Here is a 24,389-nt window from a genome sequence, read left to right as displayed (position 1 = left end):
TTTGTATTTATTTATTTATTTAACTTGAAAGGATAAACCCCTTGAGATTTAGCATCTCGTTTTCGAGGGGGTCTTCAATAATAACAACAAAAACATCCAATGGGCAAGACAGATGCAGCAGTACATATATAACAAAATATACAAACAGAAGCAACAATACAGCTACAAACACTTAATTACACACAAACATGTCTGCACACACACACAAACACACAAAGCTCTAACACTGTCCCATTAGTACTACCCATACAAAATGAATAAAATGAATTGTGATGGACTAGCGGAATCAAAAACAGTTACATATGTTTTTAAGGTGTTGTAGAAGGGCACTTTTAAATATAGACAAAGAGGTTGTAGAGCGGACAGAGGAAGGAAGGCTGTTCCAATCATAGAGCGCTTTATGTTTAAATAAAAATTTTCCAATTCCCATTTTCCAATGTGCTAATATGGAATTGCAACAAGAAAGGCATCCACCGTAAAACTTGTGCCAAATCTACATAAAGATCCATTTCAGATCTGCTGTGGCAACCCAGAGGAAAAAGAGAGAACCTGAAAGAAATTACATATAATCAAAATGGCAATGTAATAATGCTCACAACGTAACTGTTATTGTTTCTATGTTAGTGCAACAATATTTAAGAACAAATATGGCCAGCTTGGTTAATAATAAGTTAATAATATTACCAGCCATTTATAATGTAAGTGATCACAAAATGCAAGAATGCAGTAACAACTACACTGTGCAGTTGTAAGGTTTAGAAAAACCTGGGTTTTTCTAAAGTACGGTAGGGTTAAACTACGATATCGTACTTTATACACTAGTTACCAGCTTTGTTTAACCTTGTTGGCTAGCAAGGTACAGTTGGCTTATTAACGGCTAATTTAACGGTACCTCATCTAGCTATAGTTAGCTTATTTTTGTGATTTACATTTTTATTTTATGTGGTGTAGATTTTAATTATTCTTCAGTTTATGGGTTCTTTAATAAATATCAACAGTTTGGGGTTTCCATTAGATAGCATATAGAAGATGTATTTTGTCTTCCTATAGTAAGGTAGCAGGGTGAACTTTAGATAGATACCTAATACATATTACATCATAGCTTCTGTTTCTATAATAAAATAACCATATTTATAGCTTAGCCTACTAGCTATAATTTAATTTTACTACTAGTCTAAAAACTAGGTATACACATACACATCTTCTCCTGTATGAATATTTAGGTTTTAGAAGCTAACTCCTATAATATTATGTAGTAACTATATTTCCTGTATATGTTGTTTATTACCCTTATTGCGTAAATATCACTTATATACATGATGTCCATTTTCTTGAGCCGTTTGGGTGGGTAAGGAGAGTTCCCATAGAATAAAAAAGCTTTTCAACCTACCATCCCTGGTTCTCAAGACCAGGCACCTAAGTGGCTCTACTCTACTCTACTATTCTTTTTTTTAGATATTTAGATATACCTTAGTATACACTAGTAGAGTTCTACCTTAGAATTGGAATGTATTATAGAAGACATACTTTACTGAATTTTCATGGCTTGAGTTAATTTTGAAATGTGCAGTATTTGCCCTCCTGATATCAACTCATTTCCTTTTTGGTCATTTTCCTTTCATAGAATGTACGCTGCAAAGATGAGTTGAGTACTAAGAAGCTCGACTGTGAAAAATTTGTTTTAATGTAACAAAATCAGGAACTTGTGGGGCATTTTTTTGGCACCCAACACCTCTGCACGTCCCTACCACAGGGATCACCACTGAAAGGTGATTTTTGGGATGTTTTCTGGATTAGATAAGTCCCTGATCTGGAGGAGAGACTTCTGAGCAGCCATGAAAAACCACTGGGTCAGGCTGAACACTGATTGCTCGTTGACTCATGTGGAAGAAGACAATAACAATGAGTGCTAAGCCAGGTTAGTTAAACGAGAAAAGGGGTCATAAAACTGAAACAGAATATGTATAGCAAATTCATCAGATGGACCAAGAAGGACATCCAGGCATTGTTGGCTTTCTTCTCAGTGGATGAGGTCCAACAAGGATTTAAGATCTCGAAGAGCAGTAAGAATCTATGTTGCGGCAAAAATTGACCCAATTATTACGTCACTGCATACGTAGCTGCATGAGCCCAGTGGGTCTTCACTGCAATGGAGATACAACAGCTGAAAGGGCCAATTATGGGGCCGTTCCTGCAAAAATTCATGACATCTGCAAAGTAGATCAAGTTCCGGCAGGAGAAATGGACCAAATGATTGTCAAAAAGGGGGAGAAAAAAACAGTGAACTTTGTTTTAAACATGAATGTGAGCATTGACTGGTTGGAATGGTTAGCGTGACCACATGGGCTAACCATAACATATGCTGGGGTATCTTTAATAAAAGCCTGTCAGTGTTACAACATGCCATATGTATGCTCAGCATCTAGAAATCCAGTAATCATCTGAAAACCTTCAATTCAAGTTTTAGCCTTTGTTCATTTATACAGAAAAAACGGGTGGCAAAAACTTGCAAACCTTAAAAATTAATGTGCAGTAAAACTTCTTTTTTCAGGAGATTTGGCTTTGCAATCAACTGATCCAAACTGTACTAAATATGCGTGCACATCGTACCCACAGAGATGACATCAGATAGTTGTAATAAACCTTTTCCTCCAAATATACATTAACACAGCTGCCAAACTGTACTAAATATGCGTGCACATCGTACCCACAGAGATGACATCAGATAGTTGTAATAAACCTTTTCCTCCAAATATACATTAACACAGCTGCCATGTAACAACTGGAGAGGCTCATTTGAAAAGAATATTTGCCGTTGAAAAGAAACAAAGTTTGCTGTCATGAAAATGAAAGCCCGTTCTGAGTCATTACTGGAATTATGAGTCATTTTAAAACCCTCCCATCTGAAGACAGTGATGCTTTTAAAGAACTCAAAAAGAAAAAAACAACTGATGATTTCCACCCACTTTATTTATAGTGTCCTCAATGGGAACATCTGAGGGTTCAGTGCAATAAATGAACACACATTTTAACAATAGCAGCTGCGTTCCTGCTCCAGTACACACGGCGGATTACGTGCAAACACTGAATATGCCAACACGTGAGTCCGGTTATTCCACAAGTGAACGCATAACACCTTTAGCTTTTTGCGCTGAAAAAAAAAAAACAAGCAAGATCTTTTTCTTCAAGCAAATGGTGCACTGCAAGAAAAGTGAGAGGAGAGAGTGAGAGAAGAGAGGTCTTTTCCTTCAGTGTGACTTTAAATATTTTCCCTGTGGAACTCTGACTCAGTCGAGCTGCTGCTTGCTCATTTACTCACTGTCTTTCCCTGCCCGTTTTTTTCTCCTTCACCAAATTTTTCTTCATTTTCTCCACAATAACTTATGAGACGATTTGCATTCCCTCCATCAACTTCTACTCTGTCTCTCTGTGTCTTTCTCATCCATTCATCACAGACCCCTCTTGTCATTTAAAAGCTTCTGCTGTCTATTTTGCTAACTGTCACTATGGCTGAGCTCTCTCTCACCCACCCCCGCCGCCACAGCCACCGCCTCCCGAGTTCCGACCCCCTTCCACCCCCTCCACGAATGTGTGTGGTCCAGTCCGACTATAGACCGTTACATTGTCCCAGACAGGTTGGACTACGCCACTAGCCGGCAGACGCGGGGGAAGGCGGCGGTGGAGGAGAGCAAGTGCTCCTAGAGAATGTTTGTTTTTCTGTTTCCAATTTGGTCCAGCCCGAGGAACTCCACACTCCGCTCTGTCTCAAACACACCATTCATGACGGCCTGATGTACGCGATTACACACGAGCAGTTCACTGACTCTCTCTCTCACACACACACACACACACACGAACGTGCATGTGCACAGATGTTGGAGCGGTAACACGCTTGTACACGCATGCCGACGCCGTTGCACTCAGAGCCGAAATTCATTTTCTTTTCATTTGACTTGTTCCCATCTTTTGTTGTTTCTTGACTCGTCATTTCCAGCGCTGTTTTGTTTGACATGGTGACAAAACTAATTGTTTCTTCCTGATCTTTCAGTGATTGTTCCCCTCTGACCCAGTCAAAATAAATGTCTTTGAACAGCCATTTTGATGTGTCTCAGCGTGTTTTTACTTCTTACAGAGAGTTAAGTTCCATGTTCCACTAATTAGAGCACAGAGGCCACATTGTTGCACGTTCAACTCTACCGCGCCATCTGAAATGTATTATTCAACCCATTTTTTTGTGTGTTTTGATTTTCAGTACACAATGGTGATTTTGCATGTTGTAATAAAACTTTATCTTTTATCAATAGAAACACAGAGAATGGTCAGCAGATGAAAACATACAAAGGCTTTTCTTCTGATGTGCAGTGGTTTGTTTTCACATGTCATGTAGAATGTCGTTCCACTTTCCACCAATTACACTTTGGACAGATGGGGAAAACCGCAATGTTCTCTTATTTCAAAGTTACATATGAAGATTATAGGTTTACTCGGTTTGTTGCGATTGTTTGCATATTAAGTTCACAAAGCGTGATGGCCAAAGGTTTTAACAAATATTGAAAAAAAAACAGGAAAGGGTCTACAGGCAAAAATAAAAGTAGCTAACAAGCAGAGAAGCAAGTTTAAAGTATTTCAAAAGTCCTTTACCTTTCATTAACTATGACACAGTTTGGCTATATGTAATCTTTTACAATCTATGGATGTTTTTAAACAATTTCTAGCTAAAATGTTCTTACTCTTGAACATAACTGCTAATTCAAATTTTAATTTATACTAACAGATAGAAAACCTTTTAAAATTTCTTAGCTTCAGGTTTAGACATTCTCTGGTTCAACAACAATGATAAAAACACATATTTGACAAATTGAGGATTTTATTTTAAGTGTATTTTTCAAAACGGCTACACCAGGAACACAAGCGAACTCCTTGAATTAGCTTTTGTGATGTTGCCAAATATGTAAATGCTAACTGCAGAAATATGAGGAATCATTAGCTTTCCCCTAACTCCTCCCATTTTGCTCAGGACCACCACAGCACACACGGTGTATATGTGTGTTGATTTGGCACATGTATTGTGCAACTCTGGATGTATATGGAGAGCGGGGCAAGAGTGGATTTGAATCAGGGACCTTCTCTTTGGAGGATCACTCACCATTTGTTCCACCATCATACCCGAAGACCCAGTGGGGAAATCTGTCACTAAACTTGGCTTTGTATGGGACTATTCCACAGAGTGCCGTTCCTTCTCATTTAATCCAGAATAGCAAATGTGGCACATTTTGAAGCATCGCAGTAACTTCTTGATCCATCTCTGTCAATCTTGAACAAACTTGGCATACATAGTAGTTACACCCCTATTCCACAGGACACCATTCTAATATGATGCCCCACGATCCATAAAAAGAGGAAAAATTGAATGGAACGGCTTACTCCAGCATGCCTCCTATCACACTGGCCTGTAAAGTGCAGACCTGGCAACTGGCTGGCTTATAAAGCGCATACCTGGCAATCCGCTCAAAAATAAAAGTAAAGCTGAGCTCAGGTGGATTCTCAGCCAGAAGCGCAACAAACGCTGCTCATGCTTCAAATTTTTACCCCGATGGAGCACAATCAAACAAGTATCAAGCTATACTCACTAGGACTATCCCGTTTAAAATGTTTGAACATGACTGAAGCTGTTAACACTACAAACACCTGAAAGTGACTGAGTAATGATGTCAATTTGTCGAATCGGGATGAAATTTTGAACAGCTTGAAAATTTCACGCCCGATTTCTCTGCAATAGGAGTATTACGGCTGTCATCAGCATCAGATTTTAAATTGGGATTCAATTTTTGAACTGTTCAAAAATTTCACTCCAATTTTCAAAATCATTAACAGTACATAGGTTACCACTTCCGGGTATTCACAGTCTTAACAGCTTCAATCATGTTAGAACTTCTTTAAATGGTGTATTCATAGTGAGTACAGCTTGAAACTTGTTTGATCGCGCTCCGTCAGGGTAAAAATTTGAAGCGGAAGCAGCGGTTTTTTTTGCGGTGTTTGAGCACATCTGGCCGAGGGTGCAGCTCCTTTCTTTCGTTTTTCAGGCGGGTTGCCAGGTCTGCACTCTTTAAACCAACCAGTAGCCAGGTCTGCCCTTTATAAGCCAGACAGCCTTTAAGAGGAAGCTGGATTAAGCCATTTCATCCCATTTTTGTGCTTTTTGGATCGTGGGCATTCATAGTAGACGGTGCCATGTGGAATAGTAGGAGTGGAATGACACCTACCCCCACAATACATCCATTATGTGAAATGATGCAAAATTATGTATTACGTAGAATTATGTAGAATATTCACAAACTACTGAACCAGAAAACAAAAGTGTTAAAAATAGCTCTGGCTTCAGTGATATGATGTGTTTCTAAGGTGATAATTTTGCAAAGGGGATCATATTGGGATGTCGCCAGAATGAGAAGATCCTGAGAACTCAAATTAAATCAATTTCCCCTGGAATTTCCCCAAGAAGAAAAGTTAATCATCTCATTTTTGGTTGTTGAATCATCAAAAGGTACAACATGCAACATCAAAAGTTGAATAAGAGGCAAGGCAACAAACAAAAGAGAGCAAACTCTTCCCCATTCCTCCTTTAAGACATTAAAATTACCTAAAGCCACCAAACTGTTTAAAAAAACACCCTGAATTTGAAATGATGAAGCTGAAACAAGTAGCAACTGATAGCAACAGGTGTTGAACAACTTTCTGTAATGAATTATGACAGGAGAGATAAGAAAACCGAAACAATCACTTTTTTGATCCTGTGGCCAGAAAATACGAAAGTGATAGTTCCCAGTGGAGAAGGTCAGGTCAGGTCAGGTCAGGTCGGTTTTTGGAGGAAGCACTGGTGACATGTGTTGATGTATCCAACACAGTATGGAACCGCCTTGGGAACTGGATGGCAACCACCCAGGCAGACAACAGTTGAGGTCCTCAACACTGAGGAACTTGTTTGCTCGATCATGCACAGAGAAATGCACCATGTGGTCAAAATGTCATAGATGACCTTGCCTCATAACCCACGCGGTACACATCAACAGAGTCTCCATGAGAAACCATTCATTTGACACAAAGTCAGTCCAGTGGAACTCAAAGATAAAGACATCCAGTCTTTCGCATGAGGCCATGGTTAGTGTCAAATCTAACAAAAAATACAATAAGAACCCTTAGGACACTAAAATGTCCTGGACCTTCATTCACCTGTTAAGGTATCGGGATCAATAAAACCTCTGTCCAGGTACCTCAGTACCCCGTGATCTCTTCCCACACATTTGTCAATCTCAAAGGCTGAGGACCTACACAGTAAAATCATCAGTGTAAAACTAACACTGTCTGTGTTAAATTAACACTGCCAGTGTACATACGGTCCTACTCTGGTCAGAGTGGGACCATATGTTATGGCCGTGTTAATCTACCACTGGTGATTTTTACTGTGCAGAGACATAAATGTCACTGCTGAGATAAGTCAATGGTTGAGGAGTAACCTGACAGTAAGTGGTAACGTCTCATAATGAACTTCGACTTGGCTGATATATTTGAATTCAATGTTAAAATAAAGAATAACTTTAGTGGAAATCCTGTATCTACCATGCCAACATGAACCTGCATTTCTGTGCATTTGACAGCATGTACCATTGTAAATGTTTTACAATTATTAAATGCACTCCATGCTCTATAAACCAAAAATGAAGTTTGATCTACTCACCTTGTTGGTTCAGTGCAATGGGATGCAGCCAGCTCAGAAGCTGGTACACCTTGAACCATTGTGCAAAATGCCAAAACAAAAAAGAACATGCAAGTGAGAATGAGTCATGAGTAAGTCACAACTCTAGCCATTTAAGATGACTTTTAATTATTAATTAATTAATTTTTAATTCATTTAATTTTCTTTCAAATGTTTTCTTTTTCTTTTTTTTTTAGGTTGGTGGAAAAAATTTAAAAGCATCCTAATGTGTAACGATTGTATAAAATGCAATCATAAACTGGGGGCTATTCAACTCAAATTATGCTCTTTATAATCACAATGACAACATCTCCACAAGATCTTAATGGAAAAAAAATGTCAAAAATACACAAGAAATAATGGCTTGTATAACATTGCACAGCCTTTTACATAACAAAATCTTCACTCTAGAGTTTTTATGTCTATTTTGTTTTAACAATGTCTTTCTCTGTGTCATAAAGCTGTGACAGGAACCAATCTCCCTCTCTAATTACAGCCAGCAGAGCTTGTAACTCTGCTTCAAAGTTGTCATGAGCAGTTTGGTGGCTTCCCTCCTCACATCTTTCAGTACTGCCAGTCTTTTTCTTGTTTTTAAAGATGAACCAGTGGTATTTTTGTTCTATTAAAAGGTATGCATCGTATGCAATTCAGTATTTTGTGTTAAGATCTGAATTTAATTTAGATCGTTAAAGAAGTTTCCTTTCATTTTAAGATTAAAGAACGTTTTGCATATAGAATCCTATATGGCGTTTTATGCCATTAAAAAAGAACACGCAAAAACCCAAGGACCTTTTTTAATAGGCACTGTGCACAATATTTTAATGATGTAATAGTGCTGAATGTGCTTGTTATGGTTAACAGCTGATTAACAGAATTTTCACTGCTCTCATTCCAAACATGCAGGAACAGAAAAGAATTCATCAGCTGTTCCCTGCAAAATGACAGAGGCTGATTCTGTTAGTTGGGAAATCTCTAATGTCCAAGTATATATAATATACCAAATAACAGCCAAATGGTACGTAAATGGAGAACACTGTGCAGGGTTTGTTGACAAGGTAAATCACATCAGATAGTAACCTTGACAAACCAGATCAGTTACCTGTTTAATGGCAGATTAACACCGAGGGAGTGGTTACTCTCTTCACTGGAACGCCCAAAGCTTAAGTTTCTGACACAGGTCCATATTTGAGTAACTGACACGTTACCACATTCCAGGAAGTAATTCCTTTATCTTCATGCTTATCAGTGTAAATTTATGAACCCACATCTTTCTCAGAGGGGTGTATTTAGGCCTAATTTGTGACGCCTTCTAAACAACTTGACCTCCTATCAGTTCCTGCCGTTTCATGAAAAATAAATCAGAGCATCTTTACAAGTATAATTTTCTTCTGTTTAGTCAACGAAATAAACTAGAGAGTGAGTCTAAAACGATTTATATAAGTGCAAGAAAACAAGAATGTAGAAATGGGCAGTTTCTGTAAGAAAAGTAGAAAAGTATAAACCACATGTCTAGTGTTCATCCTACGGTGCAGTATGTTCTGACATTGGTTACATCTTGACTGTTTCTTGAAAACATATCAAGGGTGCCAACAGATCAGAGGACTGCACTGAACATGCAGTTTGAGCAGCTTCTACAGGCATTTTTGATTTATCTTGTTTTGTAAGTCATAAAAACTCATTCCAATGATATTTGCTGGATGACATTTCTTAGTTGGCTAGTGTGTTGTTTGTTTGTTTGTTGTTGTTTGTGTTCAGTAGTAACTGGTTCACAGTAGTTTCATTTGGTCCGTTTCCACCACAAGAACTTGACGTACTTCCAAAATTAAACGAAGGTTTTCAGGAATGATCAAAACTGATCTTTTCAGCCATCATGTCTCCATTGTGAAGCCTCAAAAGGCTCATGCAGCTACACTCAACAAAAATATAAACGCAACACTTTTGGTTTTGCTCCCATTTTATATGAGATGAACTCAAAGATCTAAAACTTTTTCCACATACACAATATCACCATTTCCCTCAAATATTGTTCATAAACCAGTCTAAATCTGTGATAGTGAGCACTTCTCCTTTGTTGAGATAATCCATCTCACCTCACAGGTGTGCCATATCAAGATGCTGATTAGACACCATGATTAGTGCACAGGTGTGCCTTAGACTGCCCACAATAAAAGGCCACTCTGAAAGGTGCAGTTTTATCACACAGCACAATGCCACAGATGTCGCAAGATTTGAGGGAGCGTGCAATTGGCATGCTGACAGCAGGAATGTCAACCAGAGCTGTTGCTCGTGTATTGAATGTTCATTCCTCTACCATAAGCCGTCTCCAAAGGCGTTTCAGAGAATTTGGCAGTACATCCAACCAGCCTCACAACCACAGACCACGTGTAACCACACCAGCCCAGGACCTCCACATCCAGCATGTTCACCTCCAAGATCGTCTGAGACCAGCCACTCGGACAGCTGCTGAAGCAATCGGTTTGCATAACCAAAGAATTTCTGCACAAACTGTCAGAAACCGTCTCAGGGAAGCTCATCTGCATGCTCGTCGTCCTCATCAGGGTCTCGACCTGACTCCAGTTCGTCTTCGTGACCGACTTGAGTGGGCAAATGCTCACATTCGCTGGCGTTTGGCACGTTGCAGAGGTGTTCTCTTCACGGATGAATCCCGGTTCACACTGTTCAGGGCAGATGGCAGACAGCGTGTGTGGCGTCGTGTGGGTGAGCGGTTTTCTGATGTCAATGTTGTGGATCGAGTGGCCCATGGTGGCGGTGGGGTTATGGTATGGGCAGGCATCTGTTATGGACGAAGAACACAGGTGCATTTTATTGATGGCATTTTGAATGCACAGAGATACCGTGATGAGATCCTGAGGCCCATTGTTGTGCCATACATCCAAGAACATCACCTCATGTTGCAGCAGGATAATGCACGGCCCCATGTTGCAAGGATCTGTACACAATTCTTGGAAGCCGAAAATGTTGTTGTGTGGGCCGCCAGAAGAGGAGGTACTGCTGGCCCACCACCAGTGGGCGCCCTGCCTGAAGTGCGGGCTTCAGGCATGAGAGGGCGCTGCCGCCACGGACACAGCCGGGGGTGACAGCTGTCACTCATTATCTCTTGACAGCTGTCACCCATCTACTCTACATCATCTCACTCAATAAAGACCAGACGTCATCTCCACCTCATTGCCGAGATATCGTACTTCTTTGGAGGTAATAGACTCAGCCGTTTGTGTTTTTGCAATATATCTGTATATTGTGAGTGTTTGCAGGAGTACCGGTTCCTCTTTCTGTGGAAGCTGAGTGAGTGCAGGACGGCACTCTTTTTCCCTGAGGAATCACTGCGGTACTCTACAGAATATTGAGTGAGAGGTGGAGGTGGCATTCCCACCATTGTTGTTACGGGGTGTACACACACCCACACTTGACTGTCTTTGTTCTTCGCCAGCAGTACCAGATCCGACAGTCAGGGACGGTGATCACCTGGGAATTCGGGACTTGGCGGCTCCAGTATTCACCAGGTTCGGTGGCGGCGGAAATCGTGTGGTTCCGGCTCTTCTCAGGACAGATGTCTTCTATCCTCGAGCCTGCCCACACGTCACCTTTGTGGATGACTGTAATCATATTCTGAGATTGTCTGTATGTTCGTTGTGCACCTTCACAACATTAAATTGTTATTTTTTGGCGCATCTATTGACCGTTCATTTGCGCCCCCTGTTGTGGGTCCATGTCACTACACTTTCACAACAAATGTCCCAGTTTTTGCATGGCCAGCATACTCACCGGACATGTCACCCATTGAGCATGTTTGGGATGCTCTGGACCAGCGTATATGACAGTGTGTACCAGTTCCTGCCAATATCCAGCAACTTCGCACAGCCATTGAAGAGAAGTGGACCAACATTCCACAGGCCACAATTGACAACCTGATCAACTCTATGCGAAGCAGATGTGTTGCACTGCATGAGGCAAATGGTGGTCACACCAGATACTGACTGGTATCCCCCCCCAATAAAACAAAACTGCACCTTTCAGAGTGGCCTTTTGTTGTGGACAGTCTAAAGGTACACCTGTGCACTAATCATGGTGTCTAATCAGCATCTTGATATGGCACACCTGTGAGGTGGGATGGATTATCTCAGCAAAGGAGAAGTGCACACTATCACAGATTTAGACTGGTTTGTGAACAATATTTGAGGGAAATGGTGATATTGTGTATGTGGAAAAAGTTTTAGATCTTTGAGTTCATCTCATACAAAATGGGAGCAAAACCAAAAGTGTTGCATTTATATTTTTGTTGAGTGTATTTATGCAGTGATGTCATAACTGTGCAGCAGTTTCAGATGCAACGTTCATTCATTAATTCATTCTTTTTTTTTTATAGCCGCTTACTCCAATCAAGGGTCACAGAGGGGCTGGAGCCTATCCAAGCAGACGTACGGCATAAGGCCAGGTACACCCTGGACAGGACACATCAGTCTATTGCAGGACCAGTCACAACACAGATTTTCTTATTCCTGCTCAAGGAATCGAATCCTCACCGGACCTCGTCCATCAAGGAGAAAGCCAACAATGTCTGGTCCTCCTCATCAGCCCCTCCATTGCCTTCTGCTGTCCATATTCTATTTCGTTTTTTCTTCTCTTGCTCTCGTTTCGCTAGTCTAGCTTGATACTTATTGCTGTCGTCTTCTCCAGAGTCACTTAATAACCAATCAGCGGAGAGCTCCGTCCAATGCTTTTTCAGGGCCACTCAGAAATACTACTACACACCAGGGACTCATCTTGCTTCTGAAAGAATCCCCCCCGAGAAAATCATTTGCATTTCAGGAGCATCCTTGCGGTGGAAAAACATGCAAAGCTCTCAGAACCCTTAAAATACCAAACAAGTTCCTGCTGTGGAAATAGGCTGATTGATTAATCAAATATCTGACCCTGAAAAACTGTCTTGACAATTTTGTTGTTGTTGGTTGGGTTCTTCAAGGATTCCTTTTAGCCCTACTGCCCTGACTTGGATAATGGAACAACACTGTAAGGCTAATGCAAAATAACTTTTCGGTATGCTGGACACAGCAGCAAGTAAATCTCGAAGGTTTGCAAGTTATCAGCATTTTCCCTCTGGAAAAAAAATAGAGAGATGGTGATTGGCTAACTGCCCAGTACGGCCGGTACAGGGGATAAACTTACCAACCGCAGACAAGACGTTTTCTGTATTTGCCTGGTGGACGGTATTAATGTTCCACCTTGATGTACGATAGCAACAGGAAGCTGGGGGTTGCATAAATCAACAAATGACTGTTGATTTTGACCTTGCTCTCTACAGCCTGGACTCCCATACATCAAAAATAATGGAGAACAAACTCTGCTTCAGTACTAGTTGTAGGCGTAATGGAAGGAACTGGTAGCAGCATAAATCAACATGTTGATTGTTGACTTTTGCCTTGCTGTCTTTTCCCTTAAAAAAATACGGAAAACAAACTACACTTCTGCCAGAAATGCATCCACACCTTACCACCTGATTATTCTGCCATGCACACACATGCACACAGTGCCGTGTGTGTTTGTGTGCAACTGTCATCATTTGGTCTGTCTCTGTCTGGATAAGCTCAAACATTACATCAGTCTCTCACATACATGCACACAGTGTCTCATCCACGGATAGAAACACGCTGACACCCAAAACCGCGCACACACTATGCTCAGCTCAACACTTGCTCATGTACACACTTTCCACTACTGGAGAATAGGACGTTTCTTGCAAGTGCTCAGCCCGACGGGAAAAATGTCTGGACAATCTTATAACGCAAACGCACGTATGCAGACACACAGCGGAACATTTTCAAGCCACAATGTTGACTTTATATTCCTTTCCAGAGCCCTTCTATGTGCGCTTTGGCCAAGTGAAGCAGCGTCGGCCCGTTGAACACCATCGGGAAGCAACAGTGGGAGTGATGTCAGCACAAGCCTGCGGTCCACTCAAAACTGGATTTGTATTTAAAAGTAAACCGAATGCAGCACTATCAGACAACGTAAGGCAGAGCAAATTACTTCACCAATGAAAATTTAGGTTCACATTTGTCAGTGTCAGCTTCAACTACATGACGCTGACAGTGTCCAATAGGCATTAACATCCATGATGAAATTCTTTTATAATGTGACTGCCTCCACAACAAACATACTGTTTTCTTAAGGTTAAACTAACTATTTATCTTTTTATGGTAAGAAATCCAATACAAGCCCTCATGTCCTCATGCTAAATCACATACTGTGAAGTCATGAGCGCCTATAACACCCCCTGAATGGGATGCCAGTCCATCGTGGTTCACTTCCCCAGCCTACAGTGCTACACATTTACAGCTGGTTATGCTGGGGCAACACAAGATTTACGCCAGCTGTCCTTACTGACGCAACATGAAGAATGGCCAGGGGTGGGTTCTGAACCGGGAACCTTCCTCACTGGAAGCAAGCGCACTTAATTAACCACCACCTAGTTATACTTGTTTGCACTCAGGGTCACCACAGCAAATCCAAGGTGGATCTGCATGTTGAACTGGCAACTCCACATTACATGGAGAAATGTGTCAGGGATGGGATGTGAACCGGGAGCCTTCCGCACCGAAACCAAGTGCACTAACCACTTGGCCACCACCCATGCTAATACCTAATGCAATAGGTTCAGGCTAACGGCTAACTTTGGTTTGCGTGATTAACACATTTTTTGGACTGGGTGGAGCTTTGAGTAGTTTGGGAGCAACCATGGCACCATCAATGAGTTACTATCACCATGCTATCAATATCTGCTAATATACAAATTAAATCATAATAAAACTTTACTCAAAGAAAATACAGGTGCCATCAATAACATCACAATATTATTGTTGACATTATTTTAAGATCATTTCATGCCACTGAAACACCCAGTAGCCTTAAAAAGGCTGTTCATAGCCTTCTGCACCCACACGCATGCATGTACACACGCACGCACACACACACACACACACACACATACACACACACGAGGTTGACGCTTAAATTTTCAAACACGGCAAAAGAAAAACTCTGTTGTCAAACGCAATGCAGAGAAATCTCAATTACATTATATCAGTCACTGGAAGCTGAAATTGTAACTGAAATCAAAATTCAATTAATCGCCCAGCTCCACCTTTGAATCAATAACAAATCCTAATGAACGTACATAAATAAATTGATTTGAATTGAACTGATCAACAGAGTTAATTAACTAAATTAACTGGTATATGTGGACTTGGTGTTGTTGGCAGCACATTAGGAGAACTGTGTCGGATCAATAATAAATGAAAGCACAATAAAGCAAAATAATGTATATTAAAAGCATTTTCTCCAGATTTTTGAAATATTGTGAATTCACTGCCAAAAAGTGTATTGAACACTACTTCACCGCAGTCATAAAAGAACAGTTCTGACATCTATATACGACTTCTTATCTTCACTTGCTTTAAAAATAATTTAGGAGCACAAACCTTATTGATAACCACATAACCACCGGCATCACATGACACGTGTCCTGCATTCATTTTGTGCACTCTTTCTGTGTGCATTCCAGATTCAATTTGACTGCAAATTACAATAAACTGGTATCACCGCCGACGCAGTAAAACCACAACAACAGTCGTGCAACATGTAAAAAAAGGCCACAATGCTTTTTCAAAGTTTCCAGGCACCGCAACTGCACAGAGCAGTGCATCATCTCGCAGGTGCATCTATAAATAACTATGTCACAGCATATAGAGAGAATGCACACACAAGACAGTCAGCATTTCATTTTGGAGTCTGGTCAGGTTCAGGTGCATTCACCACCGCCTTAAGTTCCAAATGCCAACTACCCAGGAAGACCGCCACTCTACTACCCATTTCCTTGAAGTACTATAATACGTATGTGTCTGCTTGTCCTCGAGCAGTTACTGGGCTCCTATACAGTGAGACACCAGCGTGCTGGATTACACACATGGTGCATCACATGACCAAAATGTTGCAGTTGACATTCCCTCACAATGCAAGTAATCCTCATCGTAGTCTCCCTAACTAACCACTCATTAGTCAGAAAGTAATTTCAATGGTGCACAAGAATTCTCTGAAGATAACGAGTACCAAAGACATCCAGTAATCACCTCAAGCCACCGGACTCAGCATCCAAGTCTCACAACCACACAGTAAGACAGGAAGCACGAGGACCCTAAACAGGTGGAAACTTTGTTCTCATGCAAAGGTATCAGCATTACCAAACACCTGTGTCCAGTGACGTCAAGACTCCTTGAGCTCTTCCCAGGCGTGTCTCGATCTCAAAGGCTGAGGACCCAGAGACATGAACGTCACTGCTGAGATAAGTGGATCTCAGTCACATCCCCTGAGGTTATGTTTAAATCTTGAAAGGCAAATAGGACATCTCAGGTATCTGAAAGCATATCTTCATTACGTTTTAAGTTATAGACCTCCAAAGAACTGAAAAATGAAGACAGCACAGGGAGTGGCAGAGAGAGAGAACAGATACAGTAGATGCCCCTTTCACAACAACACACCGATGCGGCTGATCTGAATGTGTCATCTGACCTGCTTTGGCGAGGTTCTGTATGAGATGGGAATTCAATCTAATGTATTTGATGTCAAAACAACACTTAGCTGACTCCTTGAGAAAAGAGACAGGTTGTGATAGCTCGGTGAGATCAGCCTCGAAAGAAGAAGAGAATTTGTGTGTGAAGCACTAAAAAGCCCAAAAGCCATGTCGCGGAACAAACGTATGCCCCCCGCTGTGCCCTTCCACCACGCTCCACACACAATCACATTCACATGCAGCGAAGAAGTAAATTTAACTGTCAGCCGTAAAGTTTTCTACTATAGCCAGTGATCTTTTGCCCCTTTTCTCTCCCCACTTTTCCACCTCCTCCCTTACTTGATGCAAATTCCCTCCTCAGACTACCTTCCTCGCATCCATCGCTCCCAAAACATTATACTTACACTTTAGAAACCCAGTCTTCTTTGTGTGTCTTTTCCATTTACACTTGTTTTGAAAATCACCCTTCAATGTTCTCGATGTTCTTTCCTTCTATCCAACTCCAACCACAGAGACCTGCCCTTTATCCGTTCCTTCCGTTATGTCCCACATCCCAATAACAGACACACTAGGTGTTCCTCTTCTCTGTCCACTCTTCTCAAAAACCCACACCATACTACTCTAACACCCACTGTCTTATCCCCCCCTCAAAAGTCTTGAGGACCCCCAGATGTGTACCCCTTTATTTCCATTTCAAAAAGAACCGACCTCCCCTTCCACCATCCATCTCTCCATACACACACAACATGGCACTCTCAACACTATCTAATATGCACAAGCACATTTTGAGCAAGAAGGCTTTCACCTATTTTTGAGAAAAGTGATGGCGACCCTGAAAAATTGCTTATCTGATCTTTTAAAGGTAAAATCTTCCTGCTTGACAGACTATCAGTGCTGCCAGAAGACTTCCCCTACTAGAGAAAAGACTTACTGATCGCCCCACGCCCCAAAAAGGGAAAAAATATTATTTATCCATGATCGTGATTCTAGTCATTTCAATGAATCTGTATCCATAACTCAACTGTGAGTTCGGAGATTATCTCTAACTTAAAGAATTTTTGTGGATTTTGATGTTTTGTTTTACTTTATACAATAGCTAGTAAAAATCAGGTTTGAATATAGATTTTAGTACTATACAGAGAATTCCCAGTTTCAAACATTATGCAAATCCATCAACTGATTCAGGAGGAGTCGCACTGACAAACACAAGATCATATGATGTATGAAATAAACAACAAGGTTCTAATTAGCTCTCCTTGAAGACATCAGAATTATTTTCCTTCGTATGGTGTTCTGCCACTATGTGAAGGTTCACTGAACTCCAGAAAATGGTTTCAAGGAAGTTGGGATTACAAGACTCATGGCCCTACGCATGGGCGCAATTTGGTGGGGGATAGGGGGGACATGTCCCCCCAACCTTTTCAACCAGGGGGGACAGAATATGGTATGTCCCCCCCCCCCCCACCTTCTGACATATATGTGTGAACTTGAAACAGGCTATGCCAGTCTTATGTGCAAACCATGTCAGAATAGTATCTTTGTTTCTGCAAGTTTGTATTTTAAGCAGCACTGACTTGTTTACAACACCTGTTTCTTGTTTGTCACATTCTGAATTTTCTGGGACTGCATTTGCCCAGATTTGAAACCAAAAATAGTTGCCTCTAGGGACTAGTGTCTACACATAAGTTATCAACAGACCATATGCTCCATCCATCCATTTTCTTCCGCTTTATCCGGAGTCGGGTCGCGGGGGCAGCAGCTCAAGCAAAGCCGCCCAGACCTCCCGATCCAACACACCTCCCCCAGCTCCTCCGGGGAACCCCAAGGCGTTCCCAAACCAGCCGAGAGATGTAGTCCCTCCAGCATGTTCTGGGCCTTCCCCGGGGCTTCCTCCAGTGGGACGTGCCCGGAACACCTCTCCAGCGAGGCGTCCAGGGGGCATCCGGAAAAGATGCACGAGCCACCTCAACTGACTCCTTTCGACGTGGAGGAGCAGCGGCTCGACTCCGAGCTCCTCCCGAGTGACCGAGCCTCAGCCCCAGCCACCCTGTGGAGGAAACTCATCTCGGCCGCTTGTACTCGCGATCTCGTTCTTTCGGTCATGAGCCAAATCTCATGACCATAGGTGAGGATCGGAACGTAGATCGATCGGTAAATCGAGAGCTTTGCCTCCTACTCAGCTCTCTCTTCACCACGACGGTCCGATACAGCGACTGCATCACTGCAGATGCTGCACCTATCCGTCTATCGATCTCACGCTCCATCCGTCCCTCACTCGTGAACAAGACCCCGAGATACTTAAACTCCTCCACTTGAGGCAAGGACACTCCACTGCCCTGAAGAGGGCAAAGCACCTTTTTCCGGTCGAGAACCATGGCCTCGGATTTGGAGGTGCTAATTTTCATCCCGGACGCTTCACACTCGGCTGCAAACCGCCCCAGTGCACGCTGAAGGTCCTGATTTGACGAAGCCAACAGAACCACATTGTCTGCAAACAGCAGAGACGAGATTCTGTGGTTCCCAAACCAGACCCCCTCTACACCCTGGCTGCGCCTAGAAATTCTGTCCATAAAAATATAAATAGAACCGGTGACAAAGGGCAGCCCTGGCGGAGGCCAACGTGCACTGGAAACAGGTTTGACTTACTACCGGCAATGCGAACCAAACTCCTGCTGCGGTCATACAGGGACCAAATAGCCCTTAGCAAAGGACCCCGGACCCCGTACTCCCGGAGCACTCCCCACAGGACGCCCCGAGGGACACAGTCGAACGCCTTCTCCAGATCCACAAACACATGTGGACTGGTTGGGCGAACTCCCATGAACCCTCGAGCACCCGATGGAGTGTGTAGAGCTGGTCCAGTGTGCCGCGACCAGGACGAAAACCACACTGCTCCTCCTGAATCCGAGGTTTGACCATCGGTCGAATTCTCCTCTCCAGTACTCTGGAATAGACCTTACTGGGGAGGCTGAGGAGTGTGGGCCCCCTATAGTTGGAACACACCCTCCGATCCCCCTTCTTAAACAGAGGGACCACCACCCCGGTCTGCCAATCCAGCGGCACTGTCCCCGATCACCACGCGATGTTGCAGAGGCGTGTCAGCCAAGACAGCCCCACAACATCCAGAGACTTAAGGTACTCAGGACGGACTTCATCCACCCCAGGAGCCTTGCCACCAAGGAGCTTTCTAACCACCTCGGTGACTTCGGCCTGGGTAATGGATGAGTCCACCTCTGAGTCCCCAGTCTCTGCTTCTTCTTCGGAAGACGTGACGATGGGATTGAGAGGACCATATGCTAATTTACTAAATTCTGAAAGTTAGAAAAGGATATCAGAAAAGCTATCTGGGACCTCAGAAAGCCCATCTGCAATTATTGCTTGATCTCCAAAATCAGTCTATGTAAGCGAAATTATGTTCAGTATGAGTGTTGTCATTAGTGCCACTTCGAAAATTAAATTCATGATAAGTAATTTATCCTAAACTTATGAGCTGTTGTTTTTTCAAACTTATGCAAAAACAATTCTTGAGAAAAAACATACAGTATGCGATAGTTAATTAAGAGCCTTTTCTTTCATATGTCTGAATACATTTTACCACATTGCAGTTGTTTTTTAATGAAAACTCAACCTATCATTCTTTTTGAGTTCTACACATGTGGTGATACCTTATTTACACCAGGATGTTAATAAAATCAATGCTGGCTATTCTCAGAATAAAGTATTTATAGCCACAGTTTCAAATTGCATAAGTCAAATGGTGTCCACTTTATGATCTTCTCAAAACATTAAAATTACTGTTCTGGATGCTCAGAATGCATCTGAGCTTATCTAGAAACCATTGGCTTCTGGGGGACTAAAGCGGCCCCAGACCCCCGGCCTACGGGCTTCGGCCCTGTGGGCCTCGCACTTTGCCCCCCCCATTTCTAGTTCTAAATTGCACCCTTGGCCCTACGACAATCTTGGAAATCCAATTCTCCACGTGGTCTTGTCTTGGTCAAGTCTTGTCCATGAACACAGTCAAATTCATGGACAGTCATAACAGCATAGGTGAAGGTTAAGTGCATTTTACAATACCAACGCTCCCTCTAATAACAATAATATTAAGCATCAAAGGACTACAGCAAACCCTGCATGCACTGCACACTGGGATACATCCATGTTCCATAGTTCATGTTACCAAGTTTTTTGCTGATCAATAGGAACTTTAGATCATCTCTCTACAACTGTTAATTGCAAAGATATAGCTGAAGATATTTTTCCCATCATGTTTTTGATTACCTCAACCTTTGTTCAATCCTCTCCAAAAGTTAATCATCTCGAGATAGAAGCTCAAGTCATATTTCCACTCAGCTGAAAATCCGTCCAGCCATGTTTTTAGCTATTCTGTTCACAGTCAGACAGACAGACAGACACACACACCAAATTACCACCAGCATGTACAGTAACAATAATAACAATAGTGACAGACAGACATGGTGATTCCTATTGTATTTATACCCCCCACCCCAAACATTTGAGGAGATATCAAAAGAGAGCGCAAAATTAGACTGAATGAAGAGGTTGTCTTATTTCTCAAAGTCAACCGACTCATTTTAGCTCAAAGAATTTTCTGCAGTATACGTGACACCAGTATTACAATAAACTACTGGAACACAATGTAATGCCTTTAAATATGCTGATTTAGCACCCTTAACTGCTGTGAGGAAAGCTAAATCCCTCAATCTTTGAAAATTTATGTTGGAAGTGATGCCCTGAGGGCATCAACTCACACCGTCTGCAGGGCTACAGCGCTCTGGACCCCAAAGTCCCTGCTAAAGGATTATTTATTACCATCTGAAAACTAAGCTCAGCCCTGGCCTGCAGAGAACAGGTGAGACGGTTATCTCCATGCAACGGTATTTCACTGCTCTTGTCAGGGCTGACCAAAAGTGTCAACTTGGACCAGAGGCAAGTTGCGTGTCGTGTCTCCTGCTGCTTTCTGCTTCCTGTCACTCGACTGGGACCAGCCAGCGAGACTGACATGAGTAAAACAGCACAAGGGGAGAAACAGGCAATTCACAAACGTTACAAGCACCAGGCCTAATCCTTACCGCCCCCCCCCCCCCCCCCCGGATTTATTGTAATATTTGTACCACAGTCCAAACACACGTGGAGCCAGAGGCACAGATGAAACATCAGCAAAGTATACGGTGGTTGCTCATTTTAATGGAAAAAAAAAGAAACAACCTGCGTATTTGTCATTTAAATCATAGCTTTAATTTGACAGCATGCCATAAAAAAAGAGTGCCCCTCATTACACACACACACACAGCAACACACACCGACAAACACGTGCACACACGGGGAGGACAAAGCCTACTTTGAAAAGTTACTCAGCCACCAGATGTTTTAGCCAGAGCCCCGACTCCATTACTAATGGGGCTGTGAGGAGAACAAAGTGGATCGTTTGAAAAGATTGAATCACTTTCCTGTGCAGGTATATTAAAGGTAAAGTGAACTTGCAGAAATGAAAGAAAGTGGTTCATATTACACACAAAGATGTACAAACATGAAACAAAACTATTTTATCAATTATTGTTTTAAATCTGTCATAGCTGATAACGTTATCAATGCTATAAGAGCTACAGTCTGATATATTTACATACTTCTACATGTCCTTTACAGAAGCTAAAAAGGCTTTACAAAAGGCTATAGCTCCTTTGTTACCATGGGTGGCTTGGTGGCTTCCCTCACCTCACATCTGCATCTCCATTTCCATCTACACTGTTTGTATTTCTTAGTCATTGATGTAAATTAAATTCAAGACATACAATGACCTGGAAATCCTCTGACATTTTAGAAGAAATCTGACTGTAAAGTGATGATTTAATTGCGTTACCCTAACAGGGGCACATACCTTGTTTGGCTTTGATATTTATATATAATTTATGTCAGGGATTTGTTTTCACTGTGAGTTTTAACTGCCTCATTTTAGAAATTTTAATATAAATGAAACAAAGCCTAATTTTTTTAAATGTGATGTCATAAATTAAATTTGCCTAAGCTCAAGGAGTCATAAATCTTTTCGCGCCACTGTTCAAGAGCTGTTTTATTGGCTGATGTTAAAGATATTCTTTAATGAGTGGCTGATAAGTTTATATCAGATGGCATACTCTGCTGATGGGCACCGGTCACGTTAACAGTTCTGTTCTTTCACCAAATGAGCTCACGTTAGCACAATGTGCTGACAGGATGAGTGACTGGATGTTAATGTTTCAGAACTTTAAGACAAAATCTTCACAGTTACACAAATTAACTGAAACACTCAGATGACCCAGGAGCTCTCAATCATTTACATTCTGGAAGCAATCGCCACATGGTCACAAAGATTGCTCATGGAGACGAGCCACCACTCTGCTGATTTTTTTTTTTTTAAATGACAAGAGACATTACCCTTTCAACCATCAACAAATGAAGCTGAGTGGCCCATCTTCTCACTGAAACCATCTTTGCTTAAGCCGGACACCAAAAATAAACTAATGTCAAAGTGTATTTACACTGAAGACTGACTGAAATGAAAGGTAATTGCAATCCACGACTAAGAAAATAAAGTATTTTGACATTTCCTACAGTACATACACATTAACAGTCCTTCCCGTCTTTCATTACAGTCGGAAAAACTGTCTCTTACTGAATGGAGTTTTCAGTAAAAGCATTATTTCTGTGTCAGCTGGGGAAAAAAGGGGGGGCACTCTAATAACAGCTATCTGTAATATAAGGCCTCTGCCTCTTTCCCTTCTGTCTTTTCACTATCTGAAGTCAATTCGGCACTCCCAATAAAGTATTCAATACAGTTAGCCAATTAATAATAAAAAAAGCCATGAGAAAAAAAAATAATTAGCAGCAGATTTATAATATTAGTGGTCAGTGGTTCCAGCAAATCAATCTGTTCAAAGATATTACTCCCTCTATTTCAATATTGACTACTTTACAAGACTGTTCCTGATGATCCGTTTCCAGGATTTAATTAATAGATTGGTGAGAATAATGTTACCAGTGGCTGTGACTATTGTACATCATGTTTTCTTTATTCTGTAATTCTAGTGTTAAACATCAATCTCTCCATTTCTTAGTTCCCCCTTTGTTGCCCCAACCGCAAGTCACCCCCACCCTTTCTCTGTATCACTCCACCCGCCTCCCTCTCTCGCCGCACTACCCCTTCTTCTTCTTTCCCATCCATCCTGCTTCTCTTTCGCCCTCTCACCACAAATCTAAATCCGAGTCTGTATTTATACAAAGCCATTTTCCTTGGGTCAATCTGAAATGTGTGTGTGCAGACACACACACACACACACACACACAGAGACAGAGAGAGAGAGAGAGAGAGAGAGAGAGTGTCTACAACGCCTGACAAAAATTATGGAATCACCGGCCTCGGAGGATGTTCATTCAGTTGTTTAATTTTGTAGAAAAAAAGCAGATCACAGACATGACACAAAACTAAAGTCATTTCAAATGGCAACTTTCTGGCTTTAAGAAACACTATAAGAAATCAAGAAAAAAAGATTGTGGCAGTCAGTAACGGTTACTTTTTTAGACCAAGCAGAGGAAAAAAATATGGAATCACCCTGTAAATTTTCATCCCCAAAACGAACACCTGCATCATATCAGATCTGCTCGTTAGTCTGCATCTAAAAAGGAATGAACACACCTTGGAGAGCTGTTGCACCAAGTGGACTGACATGAATCATGGCTCCAACACGAGAGATGTCAATTGAAACAAAGGAGAGGATTATCAAACTCTTAAAGAGAGTAATCATCACGCAATGTTGCAAAAGATGTTGGTTGTTCACAGTCAGCTGTGTCTAAACTCTGGACCAAATACAAACAACATGGGAAGGTTGTTAAAGGCAAACAATACTGGTAGACCAAGGAAGACATCAAAGCGTCAAGACAGAAAACTTAAAGCAATATGTCTCAAAAATCGAAAAATGTACAACAAAACAAATGAGGAACGAATGGGAGGAACTGGAGTCAACGTCTGTGACCGAACTGTAAGAAACCGCCTAAAGG

At 41.8% G+C, this 24,389-nt stretch overlaps 2 long non-coding RNA genes across 3 annotated transcripts in view; one reads left to right on the top strand and one right to left on the bottom strand.

Moving 5' to 3' along the window:
• The window catches only part of LOC117502194, a 147,077-nt gene that overhangs the window by 82,045 nt on the left and 40,643 nt on the right, over nucleotides 1-24,389 (bottom strand). The gene's annotated exons all lie outside the window — the stretch shown is intronic.
• Nucleotides 5,198-7,044, top strand: LOC117502197. Its single transcript, XR_004558222.1, has 3 exons — nucleotides 5,198-5,207; nucleotides 5,670-5,671; nucleotides 6,948-7,044. It is a non-coding gene; the product is annotated as an uncharacterized LOC117502197 (long non-coding RNA).

The sequence above is a fragment of the Thalassophryne amazonica genome, chromosome 20, assembly GCF_902500255.1.
Source record: "Thalassophryne amazonica chromosome 20, fThaAma1.1, whole genome shotgun sequence".
In the NCBI taxonomy this organism is placed as follows: Eukaryota; Metazoa; Chordata; class Actinopteri; order Batrachoidiformes; family Batrachoididae; genus Thalassophryne; species Thalassophryne amazonica.
The sequence above is the reverse complement of the archived record's forward strand: the minus strand, read 5'-3'. Positions and strand labels throughout refer to the sequence as shown.